General features: G+C 53.8%; 1 protein-coding gene across 1 annotated transcript in view; it reads right to left on the bottom strand.

The window, feature by feature from the left end:
- Window positions 1-12,114, bottom strand: part of LOC116411513 — a 30,987-nt gene extending 18,873 nt beyond the window's left edge. The window contains exons 1-2 of the mRNA XM_031903897.1: window positions 12,024-12,114; window positions 10,163-10,286 (exon numbers count right to left, since the gene is read on the bottom strand). The gene's annotated coding sequence lies outside the window, so the exon portion shown is untranslated. The remainder of the gene's footprint in view (window positions 1-10,162; window positions 10,287-12,023) is intronic.
- Between the last annotated feature and the right edge of the window lie 4,251 nt (window positions 12,115-16,365).

Here is a 16,365-nt window from a genome sequence, read left to right as displayed (position 1 = left end):
TAATGGGACTGCGTATCCCAGGCAGGGGCAGCTACTGGCCAGTAATGAGTTAATGGGACTGCGTATCCCAGGCAGGGGCAGCTACTGGCCAGTAATGAGTTAATGAGACTGTGTATCCCAGGCAGGGGCAGCTACTGGCCAGTAATGAGTTAATGGGACTGCGTATCCCAGGCAGGGGCAGCTACTGGCCAGTTATGAGTTAATGGACTGTGTATCCCAGGCAGGGGCAGCTACTGGCCAGTAATGAGTTAATGAGACTGTGTATCCCAGGCAGGGGCAGCTACTGGCCAGTAATGAGTTAATGGTACTGTGTATCCCAGGCAGGGGCAGCTACTGGCCAGTAATGAGTTAATGGGACTGTGTATCCCAGGCAGGGGCAGCTACTGGCCAGTAATGAGTTAATGGGACTGTGTATCCCAGGCAGGGGCAGCTACTGGCCAGTAATGAGTTAATGGGACTGCGTATCCCAGGCAGGGGCAGCTACTGGCCAGTAATGAGTTAATGAGACTGCGTATCCCAGGCAGGGGCAGCTACTGGCCAGTAATGAGTTAATGAGACTGTGTATCCCAGGCAGGGGCAGCTACTGGCCAGTTTATGAGTTAATGGGACTGCGTATCCCAGGCAGGGGCAGCTACTGGCCAGTAATGAGTTAATGGGACTGCGTATCCCAGGCAGGGGCAGCTACTGGCCAGTAATGAGTTAATGGGACTGTGTATCCCAGGCAGGGGCAGCTACTGGCCAGTAATGAGTTAATGGGACTGTGTATCCCAGGCAGGGGCAGCTACTGGCCAGTAATGAGTTAATGGGACTGGGAAGGTTCTGTGGGTATCGGGCTCGGGTCGGGGAATCGGGACCCAGTAGAACTGACACTGAGCCCAGTGACTGCCGCACACAAAAAGCCCAAATGGCTGTAAGTCCCTGATTAAAGGCCAAGTTAAACTTACTTGTTTCTTACTTTTCTACCTTGGAATGCAAACTGTTACCCAGTGTGCTGCCCCTAGCAACCACATAGCATTGTTTACTGCCAAATGGTTCTGGGATTTCCAATAAATAAACATTGGGTTTAGGTATTAACCCACGGATCCATGAGCAACTCAGTGTCAGAACCCGGAGACTCACTTACACAGAGAGTAAATCAGCGGTACGGGAATAACTCAACTAGTGAGTGGGCAGGGAGTGAGTAAGAGCACTAGTGAGTGGGCAGGGAGTGAGTAAGTGCACTAGTGAGTGGGCAGGGAGTGAGTAAGTGCACTAGTGAGTGGGCAGGGAGTGAGTAAGAGCACTAGTGAGTGGGCAGGGAGTGAGTAAGAGCACTAGTGAATGGGCAGGGAGTGAGTAAGAGCACTAGTGAGTGGGCAGGGAGTGAGTAAGAGCACTAGTGAGTGGGCAGGGAGTGAGTAAGTGCACTAGTGAGTGGGCAGGGAGTGAGTAAGAGCACTAGTGAGTGGGCAGGGAGTGAGTAAGAGCACTAGTGAGTGGGCAGGGAGTGAGTAAGAGCACTAGTGAGTGGGCAGGGAGTGAGTAAGAGCACTAGTGAGTGGGCAGGGAGTGAGTAAGAGCACTAGTGAGTGGGCAGGGAGTGAGTAAGTGCACTAGTGAGTGGGCAGGGAGTGAGTAAGTGCACTAGTGAGTGGGCAGGGAGCGAGTAAGTGCACTAGTGAGTGGGCAGGGAGCGAGTAAGTGCACTAGTGAGTGGGCAGGGAGCGAATAAGAGCACTAGTGAGTGGGCAGGGAGCGAGTAAGAGCACTAGTGAGTGGGCAGGGAGCGAGTAAGTGCACTAGTGAATGGGCAGGGAGCGAGTAAGAGCACTAGTGAGTGGGCAGGGAGCGAGTAAGAGCACTAGTGAGTGGGCAGGGAGCGAGTAAGAGCACTAGTGAGTGGGCAGGGAGCGAGTAAGAGCACTAGTGAGTGGGCAGGGAGCGAGTAAGAGCACTAGTGAGTGGGCAGGGAGCGAGTAAGTGCACTAGTGAGTGGGCAGGGAGCGAGTAAGAGCACTAGTGAGTGGGCAGGGAGCGAGTAAGTGCACTAGTGAGTGGGCAGGGAGCGAGTAAGAGCACTAGTGAGTGGGCAGGGAGCGAGTAAGTGCACTAGTGAATGGGCAGGGAGCGAGTAAGAGCACTAGTGAGTGGGCAGGGAGCGAGTAAGAGCACTAGTGAGTGGGCCAGGGAGTGAGTAAGTGCACTAGTGAGTGGGCAGGGAGTGAGTAAGTGCACTAGTGAGTGGGGCAGGGAGTGAGTAAGTGCACTAGTGAGTGGGCAGGGAGCGAGTAAGAGCACTAGTGAGTGGGCAGGGAGCGAGTAAGTGCACTAGTGAGTGGGCAGGGAGCGAGTAAGAGCACTAGTGAGTGGGCAGGGAGCGAGTAAGAGCACTAGTGAGTGGGCAGGGAGTGAGTAAGTGCACTAGTGAGTGGGCAGGGAGTGAGTAAGTGCACTAGTGAGTGGGCAGGGAGCGAGTAAGTGCACTAGTGAGTGGGCAGGGAGCGAGTAAGAGCACTAGTGAGTGGGCAGGGGCGAGTAGAGCACTAGTGAGTGGCAGGGAGCGGTAGAGCACTAGTGAGTGGGCAGGGAGCGAGTAAGAGCACTAGTGAGTGGGCAGGGAGCGAGTAAGTGCACTAGTGAGTGGGCAGGGAGCGAGTAAGAGCACTAGTGAGTGGGCAGGGAGCGAGTAAGAGCACTAGTGAGTGGGCAGGGAGCGAGTAAGAGCACTAGTGAGTGGGCAGGGAGCGAGTAAGTGCACTAGTGAGTGGGCAGGGAGCGAGTAAGTGCACTAGTGAGTGGGCAGGGAGTGAGTAAGTGCACTAGTGAGTGGGCAGGGAGTGAGTAAGAGCACTAGTGAGTGGGCAGGGAGTGAGTAAGTGCACTTGTGAATGGGCAGGGAGTGAGTAAGAGCACTTGTGAATGGGCAGGGAGCGAGTAAGAGCACTAGTGAGTGGGCAGGGAGCGAGTAAGTGCACTAGTTAGTGGGCAGGGAGCGAGTAAGAGCACTAGTGAGTGGGTAGGAGAGTGAGTAAGTGCACTAGTGAGTGGGCAGGGAGTGAGTAAGTGCACTAGTGAGTGGGCAGGGAGTGAGTAAGAGCACTAGTGAGTGGGCAGGGAGTGAGTAAGAGCACTAGTGAGTGGGCAGGGAGTGAGTAAGAGCACTTGTGAATGGGCAGGGAGTGAGTAAGAGCACTAGTGAGTGGGCAGGGAGTGAGTAAGTGCACTAGTGAGTGGGCAGGGAGCGAGTAAGAGCACTAGTGAGTGGGTAGGAGAGTGAGTAAGTGCACTAGTGAGTGGGCCAGGGAGTGAGTAAGTGCACTAGTGAGTGGGCAGGGAGTGAGTAAGAGCACTAGTGAGTGGGCAGGGAGTGAGTAAGAGCAGCTAGTGAGTGGGCAGGGAGTGAGTAAGAGCACTAGTGAGTGGGCAGGGAGTGAGTTAAGAGCACTAGTGAGTGGGTAGGAGAGTGAGTAAGTGCACTAGTGAGTGGGCAGGGAGTGAGTAAGTGCACTAGTGAGTGGGCAGGGAGTGAGTAAGTGCACTAGTGAGTGGGTAGGAGAGTGAGTAGTGCACTAGTGAGTGGGCAGGGAGTGAGTAAGAGCACTAGTGAGTGGGCAGGGAGTGAGTAAGAGCACTAGTGAGTGGGTAGGAGAGTGAGTAGTGCACTAGTGAGTGGGCAGGGAGTGAGTAAGTGCACTAGTGAGTGGGCAGGGAGTGAGTAAGTGCACTAGTGAGTGGGCAGGGAGTGAGTAAGTGCACTAGTGAGTGGGCAGGGAGCGAGTAAGAGCACTAGTGAGTGGGTAGGAGAGTGAGTAAGTGCACTAGTGAGTGGGCAGGGAGTGAGTAAGAGCACTAGTGAGTGGGCAGGGAGTGAGTAAGAGCACTAGTGAGTGGGTAGGAGAGTGAGTAAGTGCACTAGTGAGTGGGCAGGGAGTGAGTAAGTGCACTAGTGAGTGGGCAGGGAGTGAGTAAGTGCACTAGTGAGTGGGTAGGAGAGTGAGTAAGTGCACTAGTGAGTGGGCAGGGAGTGAGTAAGTGCACTAGTGAGTGGGCAGGGAGTGAGTAAGAGCACTAGTGAGTGGGCAGGGAGTGAGTAAGAGCACTAGTGAGTGGGCCAGGGAGTGAGTAAGAGCACTAGTGAGTGGGCAGGGAGTGAGTAAGAGCACTAGTGAGTGGGCAGGAGTGAGTAAGAGCACTAGTGAGTGGCAGGGAGTGAGTAAGAGCACTAGTGAGTGGGCAGGGAGTGAGTAAGAGCACTAGTGAGTGGGTCAGGGAGTGAGTAAGAGCACTAGTGAGTGGGCTAGGGAGTGAGTAAGTGCACTAGTGATGGGCAGGGAGTGAGTAAGTGCACTAGTGAGTGGGCAGGGAGTGAGTAAGTGCACTAGTGAGTGGGTAGGAGAGTGAGTTAAGTGCACTAGTGAGTGGGCAGGGAGTGAGTAAGTGCACTAGTGAGTGGGCAGGGAGTGAGTAAGAGCACTAGTGAGTGGGTAGGAGAGTGAGTAAGTGCACTAGTGAGTGGGCAGGAGTGAGTAAGGCACTAGTGAGTGGGCAGGGAGTGAGTAAGTGCACTAGTGAGTGGGCAGGGAGTGAGTAAGAGCACTAGTGAGTGGGCAGGGAGTGAGTAAGTGCACTAGTGAGTGGGCAGGGAGTGAGTAAGAGCACTAGTGAGTGGGCCAGGGAGTGAGTAAGTGCACTAGTGATGGGCAGGGAGTGAGTAAGGCACTAGTGAGTGGGCAGGGGAAGAAAGCACTAAGTTGAGTGGGCAGGGAGTGAGTAAAGAGCACTAGTGAGTGGGCAGGAGTGAGTAGTGCACTAGTGAGTGGGCAGGAGTGAGTAAGTGCACTAGTGAGTGGGCAGGGAGTGAGTAAGTGCACTAGTGAGTGGGCAGGAGTGAGTAAGAGCACTAGTGAGTGGGCAGGGAGTGAGTAAGAGCACTAGTGAGTGGGTAGGAAAGTGAGTAAGTGCACTAGTGAGTGGGCAGGGAGTGAGTAAGTGCACTAGTGAGTGGGCAGGGAGTGAGTAAGTGGCACTAGTGAGTGGGTAGGAGAGTGAGTAAGTGCACTAGTGAGTGGGCAGGGAGTGAGTAAGTGCACTAGTGAGTGGGCAGGGAGTGAGTAAGAGCACTAGTGAGTGGGTAGGAGAGTGAGTAAGTGCACTAGTGAGTGGGCAGGGAGTGAGTAAGAGCACTAGTGAGTGGGCAGGGAGTGAGTAAGTGCACTAGTGAGTGGGCAGGGAGTGAGTAAGAGCACTAGTGAGTGGGCAGGGAGTGAGTAAGTGCACTAGTGAGTGGGCAGGGAGTGAGTAAGAGCACTAGTGAGTGGGCAGGGAGTGAGTAAGAGCACTAGTGAGTGGGCAGGGAGTGAGTAAGTGCACTAGTGAGTGGGCAGGGAGTGAGTAAGTGCACTAGTGAGTGGGCAGGGAGTGAGTAAGTGCACTAGTGAGTGGGCAGGGAGTGAGTAAGTGCACTAGTGAGTGGGCAGGGAGTGAGTAAGTGCACTAGTGAGTGGGCAGGGAGTGAGTAAGTGCACTAGTGAGTGGGCAGGGAGTGAGTAAGTGCACTAGTGAGTGGGCAGGGAGTGAGTAAGTGCACTAGTGAGTGGGCAGGGAGTGAGTAAGTGCACTAGTGAGTGGGCAGGGAGTGAGTAAGTGCACTAGTGAGTGGGCAGGGAGTGAGTAAGTGCACTAGTGAGTGGGCAGGGAGTGAGTAAGTGCACTAGTGAGTGGGCAGGGAGTGAGTAAGTGCACTAGTGAGTGGGCAGGAGAGTGGGGTGTGGGGTAAAGATGAATCACAGAAGTTACAATAGAGGGATAAATGGGGGGTCAGAGCCACAGCCGCTTCCTTTCTGCAAAGCCCCCGATACATGGGGGGGGGGGATGTTTTGAGATTTCTCCCAGCCCCTAATTTATCCCCCCCCCCCTTCCCCCCTGAATGGTTCCTAAGCCCCTGCCAGTTACCCAGGCAACGCCGGGCTCGGCCCTCTGGCACTGCAGGGGTTAATAGAACAAATCTTATTGTGAGTCCCAGGGTCAGACTGGGGGATGGGGAGTGGGGCCCCCAACTCTGTGCCCCCCTGCACCCACTCCCTTTCCCTTCCCTGCACTGCTGGTTCTGACTCCTGATACAACTCCCCAATATCCATTCATTCCTCATTCTCACTGGGTTTATAGTTATGTGTAACTGTCACTGTGTCTGTCCCTTTCCCTTCCCTGCACTGCTGGTTCTGACTCCTGATACAACTCCCCAATATCCATTTCATTTCCTCATTCTCACTGGGTTTATAGTTATGTGTAACTGTCACTGTGTCTGTCCCTTTCCCTTCCCTGCACTGCTGGTTCTGACTCCTGATACAACTCCCCAAATATCCATTCATTCCTCATTCTCACTGGGTTTATAGTTATGTGTAACTGTCACTGTGTCTGTCCCTTTCCCTTCCCTGCACTGCTGGTTCTGAGACTCCTGATACAACTCCCCAATACCCATTCATTCCTCATTCTCACTGGGTTTATAGTTATGTGTAACTGTCACTGTCCCTTTCCCTTCCCTGCACTGCTGGTTCTGACTCCTGATACAACTCCCCAATACCCATTCATTCCTCATTCTCACTGGGTTTATAGTTATGTGTAACTGTCACTGTGTCTGTCCCTTTCCTTCCCTGCACTGCTGGTTCTGACTCCTGATACAACTCCCCAATATCCATTCCATCCCTCATTCTCACTGGGTTTATAGTTATGGTGTAACTGTCACTGTGTCTGTCCCTTTCCCTTCCCTGCACTGCTGGTTCTGACTCCTGATACAACTCCCCAATACCCATTCATCCCTCATTCTCACTGGGTTTATAGTTATGTGTAACTGTCACTGTGTCTGTCCCTTTCCCTTCCCTGCACTGCTGGTTCTGACTCCTGATAACAACTCCCCAATATCCATTCCATTCCTCATTCTCACTGGGTTTAATAGTTAGTGTAACTGTCACTGTGTCTGTCCCTTTCCCTTCCCTGCACTGCTGGTTCTGAACTCCTGATACAACTCCCCAATATCCATTCATTCCTCATTCTCACTGGGTTTATAGTTATGTGTAACTGTCACTGTGTCTGTCCCTTTCCCTTCCCTGCACTGCTGGTTCTGACTCCTGATACAACTCCCCAATACCCATTCATCCCTCATTCTCACTGGGTTTATAGTTATGTGTAACTGTCACTGTGTCTGTCCCTTTCCCTTCCCTGCACTGCTGGTTCTGACTCCTGATACAACTCCCCAATACCCATTCATTCCTGTACAGAAGGGAAAGGGGGCGGGGGAAGGGGCGGGGCAGAGAACAAGAGGTTTCTGAGTCGCAGCAGTAAAATTCAAGCCTTTTGTTATGTAATTGCGGCTGCTCTGCCCCCCCCGCCCCCCCAGTGAGTCAGTAGCCCCCGAGGCTATTCAGGGGCCCCACAATAAGTCACATGTCGGGGGCAAAGTCCCAGGAAACAATGTGGGATTCCCAGCAGCCCCGGGAGTTGCACATAAACCTAAATCTGTCCTTTTCCCAAATATATTGTGGGCCCCCCCCCCGGGGCAGCTGCTTGTCCCCCCCCCCCCCTGTGCTGCCTGAGTCTGGGCATTAGAGCCTGTACTGGCGGCTTGGGGGGTTCTGGGGGTCATTATGTCCCCCCTCCGGGGCTCCGGTTCTTGTGCCCCAAGGAACCTGCCCCCCCGGATCCACCAGGAAATGCCCATTGGGGCCCCTGTCAGCTTTTTGGGGTTGAGTGAATGAGCCCCCATTTCTGAGTTTGGGGGGGGAGCTGCCCCCATTTATAGTTGGGGGGAAGCCATGTTTGTGGGTTTGGGGGGGACCCTCCCAGGGTTATTATTGTTCCCCACCTTGTGACTCGGGTGTTTCCCCCCCAGGACTCAGTAACAGAATAAAGGCCCCCGGGGGCTGTAAATCTCGGGGGGGGGGTATCTGGGCAATTAGTCTGCAGGGCAGGAGCCATTGTCTGGGCACAACCTGAGGGCCCCCTGACATTGTCCTGCCAATACACTGACCCCCTTCCCTGGGGCAGGGGGAGGGGCCGGGCTGTTGGGGGCGGGTCTGTGCAGTGTGTGGATGGGGGCGGGTCTGTGCCAGTGTGGGAATGGGGGAGGGAATGGGGCGGGTCTGTGCCAGTGTGTGGGAATGGGGGAGGGAAATGGGGGCGGTCTGTGCCAGTGTGTGGGAATGGGGGAGGGAATGGGGGCGGGTCTGTGCCAGTGTGTGGGAATGGGGGAGGGAATGGGGGTGGGTCTGTGCCAGTGTGTGGGAATGGGGGAGGGAATGGGGGCGGGGTCTTGCCAGTGTGTGGGAATGGGGGAGGGAATGGGGCGGGTCTGTGCCAGTGTGTGGGAATGGGGGAGGGAAATGGGGGCGGGTCCTGTGCCAGTGTGGTGGAATGGGGGAGGGAATGGGGGCGGGTCTGTGCCAGTGTGTGGGAATGGGGAGGGAATGGGGGAGGTCTGTGGCCAGTGTGTGGGGAATGGGGGAGGGGGGGGGCGGGTCTGTGCCAGTGTGTGGGAATGGGGGAGGGAATGGGGGCGGGGTCTGTGCCAGTGTGTGGGAATGGGGGGGGAATGGGGCGGGTCTGTGCCAGTGTGTGGGAATGGGGGAGGGAATGGGGCGGGTCTGTGCCAGTGTGTGGGAATGGGGGGGGAATGGGGGCGGGTCTGTGGTGTGTGGAATGGGGAGGAATGGGGGCGGGTCTGTGCCAGTGTGTGGGAATGGGGGGGGGAAATGGGGGCGGGTTGTGCCAGTGTGTGGAATGGGGGGGGAATTGAGGAGAAGCCCCTGAATGTGTGGGGGTCCCGGCTCTGTGGGGCCCTGGCTCTGTGGGGGTCCCGGCCTGTGGGGGCCCTGGCTCTATGGGGGTCCCGGCTCTGTGGGGGCCCCGGCTCTGTGGGGGTCCCGGCTTTGTGGGGGCCCTGGCTCTGTGGGGGTCCCGGCTCTGTGGGGGCCCCGGCTCTGTGGGGGTCCCCGGCTTTGTGGGGGCCCTGGCTCTGTGGGGTCCCGGCTCTGTGGGAGGTCCCGGCTCTGTGGGGGCCCTGGCTCTGTGGGGGTCCGGCTCTGTGGGGCCCTGGCTCTATGGGGGTCCCGGCTCTGTGGGGGCCCCCGGCTCTGTGGGGTTCTGGCTCTATGGGGGTTCTGGCTCTATGGGGGTTCTGGCTCTGTGGGGGTCCCGGCTCTGTGGGGGATCTGGCTCTGTGGGGGTCCCGGCTCTATAGAGGATCTGGCTTCTGTGGGGGTTCTGGCTCTGTGGGGGATCTGGCTCTGTGGGGGTCCCGGCTCTATAGAGGATCTGGCTCTGTGGGGGTCCCGGCTCTGTGGGGGTCCCGGCTCTATAGAGGATCTGGCTCTGTGGGGGTTCTGGCTCTGTGGGGGATCTGGCTCTGTGGGGGTCCCGGCTCTGTGGGGGATCTGGCTCTGTGGGGGTCCCGGCTCTGTGGGGGTCCCGGCTCTGTGGGGGATCTGGCTCTGTGGGGGTCCCGGCTCTGTGGGGGATCTGGCTCTGTGGGGGTCCCGGCTCTGTGGGGGTCCCGGCTCTGTGGGGGATCTGGCTCTGTGGGGGTCCCGGCTCTATAGAGGATCTGGCTCTGTGGGGGTCCCGGCTCTGTGGGGGTCCCGGCTCTATAGGGGATCTGGCTCTGTGGGGGTCCTGGCTGTGGGGCTCATTCACTGGCAGGGGGAGCTGTCAGGCAGGGGGTTTAGTGGCCCCGGGCCCCTCATTGCTGGATTTAGTTGCCAGACAACGGGACCCAGGAGTCGGGTCTCCAAGGCTGGAGATTTACTGGTTCTGTTGGATCAGTTACTGGTTGGTACTTAACCCGAGGCCCAGATGGTTTCCTGCCTGTCTGCGCCCCAGAAGCTGAATAGGAACAATGCCAGCAAAGGGTTAAACATGATGACTGGGGGCCCCATGTGACTGCGCAGTGGGGCAATTAGATGTTACTGGGCCCCCAAATGCCCACAGTCTGTTTTATCAATACGTATTTAAATTGCTCATTAATTAGGGCCTCATGGGCCCCCCAATACTTTCTGGGTCCCCCCAATCCCCAATATCTTTTGGTCCCCCCTATACCTTCTGGGCCCCCCTGCAGCTGCCGGCTCTGTAGCTCCGCCCCTGCCTGTGTGGGTGGGGTCAGGGTGCTGGGATGGTTCTGTGGGGGCGGGGTTACCTGTAGGGGGGCGGTACCCAGCTCAGGGAAGGAGGCCTCCATCATCTGCAGGTAGAGCCAGAGGGACCGCACCTGGTCCTGCACCTCCGTCCTCCAAACTTGCCACAACTCCCTGCGGCTCTGCCTGGGCACAAAGGGGGGGCAGTTACACGGGGGCATTTCAGGCAAATCAGAAACTCAAACATTCCAAAGAACCCCCCTCAGCACCGGTGCCAGGTACTCCCGAGGAACCCACAGTAGGAGCCCTACACTCCTGTAACCTTGGTTCTCCCTGTAGTACCCCAGTGACCCTCCAGAATAACAAAGGCCAATGGGGCAGATGGGCCCCAGTCTGTGCAAAGACCAATAGACTCTTTATATGAAATCATCATTTAATATCACAAAGCCCCCAAACATGTGGCCCCTCTGCCCCCCCCCCCCCCTTTACAGCCTGGCATTCGCCCTTCCCTAGTCCTGTGCCCGCCCCTAGCAACAGTAACCAAATAGAAGCAAAGGCTTCTGGGCCCGTGGGTTCTGCCAAACAGATTTGGTTTGTCAAGAACTGGTGGGTCCTGACACTGGCGCCTCTGTGGTTGGGCAACAGGATGGCACTGGGGGGGCGGCACAGGCTGGTCAGGACCAATCAGGGTATCAGTTGGAAACCCAACCCCCTGCCCAGAGAGTTAACCCTTTATGTCCTTCTTTGCAGCTGCTTCTCTCTCACCCTCCTGGGCCGGGAACAGACTTCCCCTGCGGCATCTGCACCACATCAGGGGCAATAAACTGTAAGGGGGGCAAATGTGAACCAATGTAGGTGCAGTTTGATCTGCGGTGGGATTGTATGGGGGAGGGAAGTCCAAAGCCAAGGTCTGGGGGCAGATTGATGGGGCAGAAGTTTATAGGCGAAAGCCTTTGCGGAGCCCCATGGAGGGGTAGAACTCTGCCGCCATCTTCTGGCCTCATGGGGAAATGGAAGAAGAAGAAATAGAGACAAAGGGGCTAGGTATTTACTAACATCCCATACCTGCCCCGGGGCAAATTTACTACTCATGTGAGAAAGTGAAATAACAGAATTGGCCCCCTGCGATCCAATCATTTGCCCAAATGCCCCACGGTGGGCACAGAGGGTCAATATCGGCGGCCAAAGCCGACAGGTCCTTACTATTACTATAATTATTACTATTACTGTTACTATTATTATTACTATTACTGTTACTATTGCTATTATTACTATGATTATTACTATTACTGTTACTATTACTGTTACTGTTACTATAATTATTACTATTACTGTTACTATTGCTATAATTATTACTGTTACTATAATTATTACTATTACTGTTACTATTGCTATTATTATTACTATTACTATAATTATTACTATTACTGTTACAATTATTATTACTGTTACTATTACTATAATTATTACTATTACTGTTACTATTATTATTACTATTACTGTTACTATTGCTACTATGATTATTACTATTACTGTTACTATTGCTATAATTATTACTGTTACTATAATTATTACTATTACTGTTACTATTACTGTTACTGTTACTATAATTATTACTATTACTGTTACTATTGCTACTATGATTATTACTATTACTGTTACTATTGCTATTATTATTACTATTACTATTACTATAATTATTGCTATTACTATAATTATTACTATTGCTGTTACTATTACTGTTGCTATTACATAAACCCTATAGTATTTACATTGCACAGAACTTACAATACAAATGTCCCCAAATACACATTATTGTACATTTCTGTGCAGATAGCGGTTATTATAACAAGAGCCAATCACAGTGCAGGGATAAGGGAATAGGGGGAGGGGCCCCAGACGCTGGATCTGGGGGACACTTACCTGCGCTGGAGGGTCGGGGACACGGCGCCCCCATTGGGCGAGGAAGGCAAATCGGAAGGAAGACTCTGCATTGGGGGAAATAGATGATTAGAGACTGGGAAGGTTTAACCATAAGAACATAATATTGTACAGCGCTGCGGGGTATGTCGGCGCTTTATAAATAAATGTTAATAATAATAATAATAATAATAATAACTACAAAGGGAGGTTTGAGAACAAACTTCATGTTGGGTTGAAAAACGTGAAGTCACTGAATGAAATCAGATTGGCTGTTGTTGGCTCCGCCCACTTTCTCTGACCTTGGGCCCCAGTTATACAGTAAAACCCCTGGGCAAAGCTTGGGGGACCCTGGGATTAATAGTGACTGAATGGCAGCAACTTAAATTTCCCCACTGAAAGCCAACGACATCTGATTGGCGGTTGGTGGCTCCACCCCCTTTTTCTAACCTGGAACTGCAGTTACCCAGCAACTAACTCTGCGAAGTTTAGGGGCCCCGGGATTAATAGTTACAGAACGGCAGCAGTTTAAATTGAAACCAATAAAAGTCAATAGGTGAATTGTGATTGGTGGTTGGTGGCTCCGCCCACTTTTTCTAACCTTGAGTGGAAGTCACCCAGTGACAAACAGTGGGCACCCTGGCATAAATAGTGTGAGACTGGCAGCATTTTATATTTAAACCAATAAAATTCAACGGATGGAATCTGATTGGCTGTTAGTGGCCCAACCCACTGTTCCTATTTTTGAACTGCAGTCCCCCAGGGACCAACTGTGCAACGTTTGGGGATTTAGGCAGAAAAATTGTGAGACTGACAGCATTTTACACTTCACCATTGAAAGTAAATAGGTGAAATGTGATTGGCTGTTGGTGGCTCCGCCCACTTTTTTTCTAACTTTGAACAGCAAATACCCAGTGAGTAACTCTGGAAAGTTTAAGTATCTGGAATTAATACGTAAATAACGGCATCAGTTAAATATAAACCAATGAAATTTAATGGGTGGAAATGGGTTGGCTGTTGGTGGCTCCGCCCACTTGTTCTGACCCTGAATATGTAGTCGGCCAGTGACTGACTGGGCAAAGTTCAGGAACCCCCGACAAAGTCTGATTGGCTGTTGGTGGCTCCACCCACTTTTTTGAAAACCAAAATAAATGCAGTTCCCTAGTGGCCCTGGTGTTAATACTGTGAGACTGGCAGCAGGTTGGGTTTCCCCATTGAAAACCAATAGTTAAAATCTGATTGGCTGTTGTTGGCTCCACCCACATTTTCTCTGCAACGTTTGGGGCCCTTAGTGTTAATATCTAAAGAATGGCCGCAGTTTGAATTTAAACATATGAAGTCTATAGGTGAAATCTGATTGGTTGTTGTTGGCCCCGCCCACTTTTCTAAACTTGGAACATAGTCACCCAATGACAAACTGAGCAACGTGTGGGGACCCTGGCATTAAACTTGTGAGAATGGCAACAGTTACATTTCCCCACTAAAAACAATGAAAGAAATGTGATTGGCTTTTGGCGGCCCCGCCCACTTTTCCTAACCTTGAGTACAAAGTCAACCAATGACTGACTGAGCAACGTTTGGGAACCCTGACACATAACCAATAAAATTCAATAGGTGAAATCTGATTGGCTGTTGGTGGCTCCACCCACTTTTTCAAAACTAAACCTGCAGCCCCCTAGTGACCAACTGTGAAAAGTTTGGGGGCCCGGGGGTTAATACTGTGAGACTGGCAGCAGGTTGGGTTTCTGCCAAGTCAATAGGTAAAATCTGATTGGCTAATCACAGCTCCGCCCACTTTTGGGCATCCAATAATCATCCTATTTTCATTCAGGCTGAGCCAATGACTGTGTGACTCAAGTTTGGGGGGCGTGGCCTCACAGCTGTAAGGGGGGCGGCAGTTTGAGAATCTTCCCTGTCAAAGTCAATGGGAAAATTGGGGGGTTCGGGGCGGCGCCACAAAAAGACGGGGGGCGGGATCCCTTAGATACACACAGGCACCCTGCTCCCCTATAGGGCGAAGATGTGGGGGGGTCTGGGTGTTGTACCCCTAAACCTGTAGGGGGAGGAGCGTTTAGATATGGGGGGCGCTAAGAATAAGGAGAAGCCAAAGTGGCAGAACAGTCTGGGGGGGTTTCACCCCAATATAATAACAGACACACAGCAATATGAGTCGGCCTATAGGCAGGAATCTGTGTGATGCATCAGGGGTGGGGCCAGCAATAACCAATCAGCTCTCAGTATCTGTATCACAAGTCTGTGAGTCCCACATTGCACTGCCCCCCCCATGCCCGGCACAGGAGGAGTGGGGACCCCATGATTGTACCCCAGTGTGTAACTGCTGCTGCCCCCCTGTGGCTGCTGGTGGGAAGTGCACCCTGTACCCATTATTATTACCTACAGGGGGGGTCTATTGGCTGCAGTATTAGGAGTGGATCCAACAGATTTAACTCCAGGACACTACTGCCCCCTGATCCTACTCCTACTGCCCCCTGATCCTACTCCTACTGCCCCTGATCCTACTCCTACTGCCCCTGATCCTACTCCTACTGCCCCCTGATCCTACTGCCCTACTGCCCCTGATCCTACTCCTACTGCCCCTGAATCCTACTCCTCTGCCCCCATGATCCTACTCCTACGCCCCTGATCTTACTCCTACTGCCCCTGCCCCTACTCCTACGTGCCCCGCTGATCTAACTCCTACTGCCACCTGATTCCTACTCCTCCACTGCCCCCTGATCCCTACTCTTACTCCCCCCTGAATCCTACCTACTCCTACTGCCCCTGATCCTACTGGCCCCTGATCGCTACTCCTACTGCCCCGTGATGCCTACTCCTACTGCCTCCCTGATCCTACCTCCTACTGCCCCTGATCCTACTCCTACTGCCCCTGATCCTACTCCTACTGCCCCCTGATCCTACTCCTACTGCCTGATCTACTCCTACCTGCCCCGTGAATCCTATACCTGCCCCTGATCGCTACTCCTACTGCCCCCTGATCCTACTCCTACTGCCCCTGATCCTACTCCTACTGCCCCCTGATCCTACTGCCCCTGATCCTACTCCTACTGCCCCTGATCCTACTTCCTACTGCCCCTGACTCCTACTCCTACTGCCGCCTGAATCCTACTCTCCTGCCCCTGATCCTACTGCCCGCTGATCCTACTCTCTACTGCCCTGATCCTACTGCCCCTGAGCCTACTCCTACTGCCCGCTGATCGCTAACTCCTTACTCGCCCCGCTGATGCTAACTCCTAATAGCCCCTGATTCTACTCCTAACGCCCCCTGATCCTACTTCCCCCTGATTCCTACTCCACTTTGCCTCCCTGATCCTACTCCTACTGCCCCCTGATCCTACTGCCCCTGATTCCTACTGGCCCCCTGATCCTACTGCCCACCTGATCCTACTGCTACCTGATCCTCTCCTACTGCCCCCTGATCCTACTCCTACTGCCCCCTGATCGCTACTGCCCCTGATCCTACTCCCTATGCCCCCTGATCCTCTGCCCCTGATCCTAACTCCTACTGCCCCTGATCCTAACTCCTACTGCCCCCGTGATCCTACTTCCCCTTGAGATCCTACTCCTACTGCCCCTACTCCTACGCCCCTGATCCTACTGGCCCTGATCTACTCCTATGCCCCCTGATCCTAACTGCCACCTGATGCCTACTCCTGACTGCCCCTAGATCCTACTCTACTGCCCCTGATCCTACTGCCTACTGGCCCCCTGATCTACTGCCCCTGATCCTACTCCTACTGCCCTGATTCCTACTCCTACTGCCCCCCTGATCTACTCCTACTGCCCTGATCCTACTCCCTACTGCCCCCTGATCCTACTCTGCCCTGATCCTACTCCTACTGCCCCTGATCCTACTTCCTATCTGCCCCTGATCCTACTCCCTCTGCCCCCTGATCCTACTCCTACTGCCCCTGATCCTACTCCTAACTGCCGCCTGATCCCTACTCCTACTGACCCCTGCCTCCTCTCCTACCTGGCCTCACTGGTCCTACTCTAACTGCCCGCTGATCCTACTGCCCCTGATCCTACTGCCCCCTGATCCTACTGCCCTGATCCTACTGCTCCCTGATCCTACTCCTACTGCCCTGATCCTCTGCCCCTGATCCTACTCCACTGCCCTGATCCCTACTGCCCTGATCCTACTCCCTACTGCCCTGATCCTACTCCTACTGCCGCCCTGATCCTACTTCCCCTGATCCTACTTCCTACTGCCCCTTACTCCTACTGGCCCCCTGATCCTACTTCCCACTGATCCTAACTCCTACTGCCCCTGATCCTACTGCCCCTGATCCTACTCCTACTGCCCCCTGATGCCTGACTCCTCTGC

The sequence above is a fragment of the Xenopus tropicalis genome, chromosome 6, assembly GCF_000004195.4.
Source record: "Xenopus tropicalis strain Nigerian chromosome 6, UCB_Xtro_10.0, whole genome shotgun sequence".
Lineage (NCBI taxonomy): Eukaryota > Metazoa > Chordata > Amphibia > Anura > Pipidae > Xenopus > Xenopus tropicalis.
Note: the sequence above shows the minus strand (reverse complement) of the source record. Positions and strands in the feature narration are given on the sequence as shown.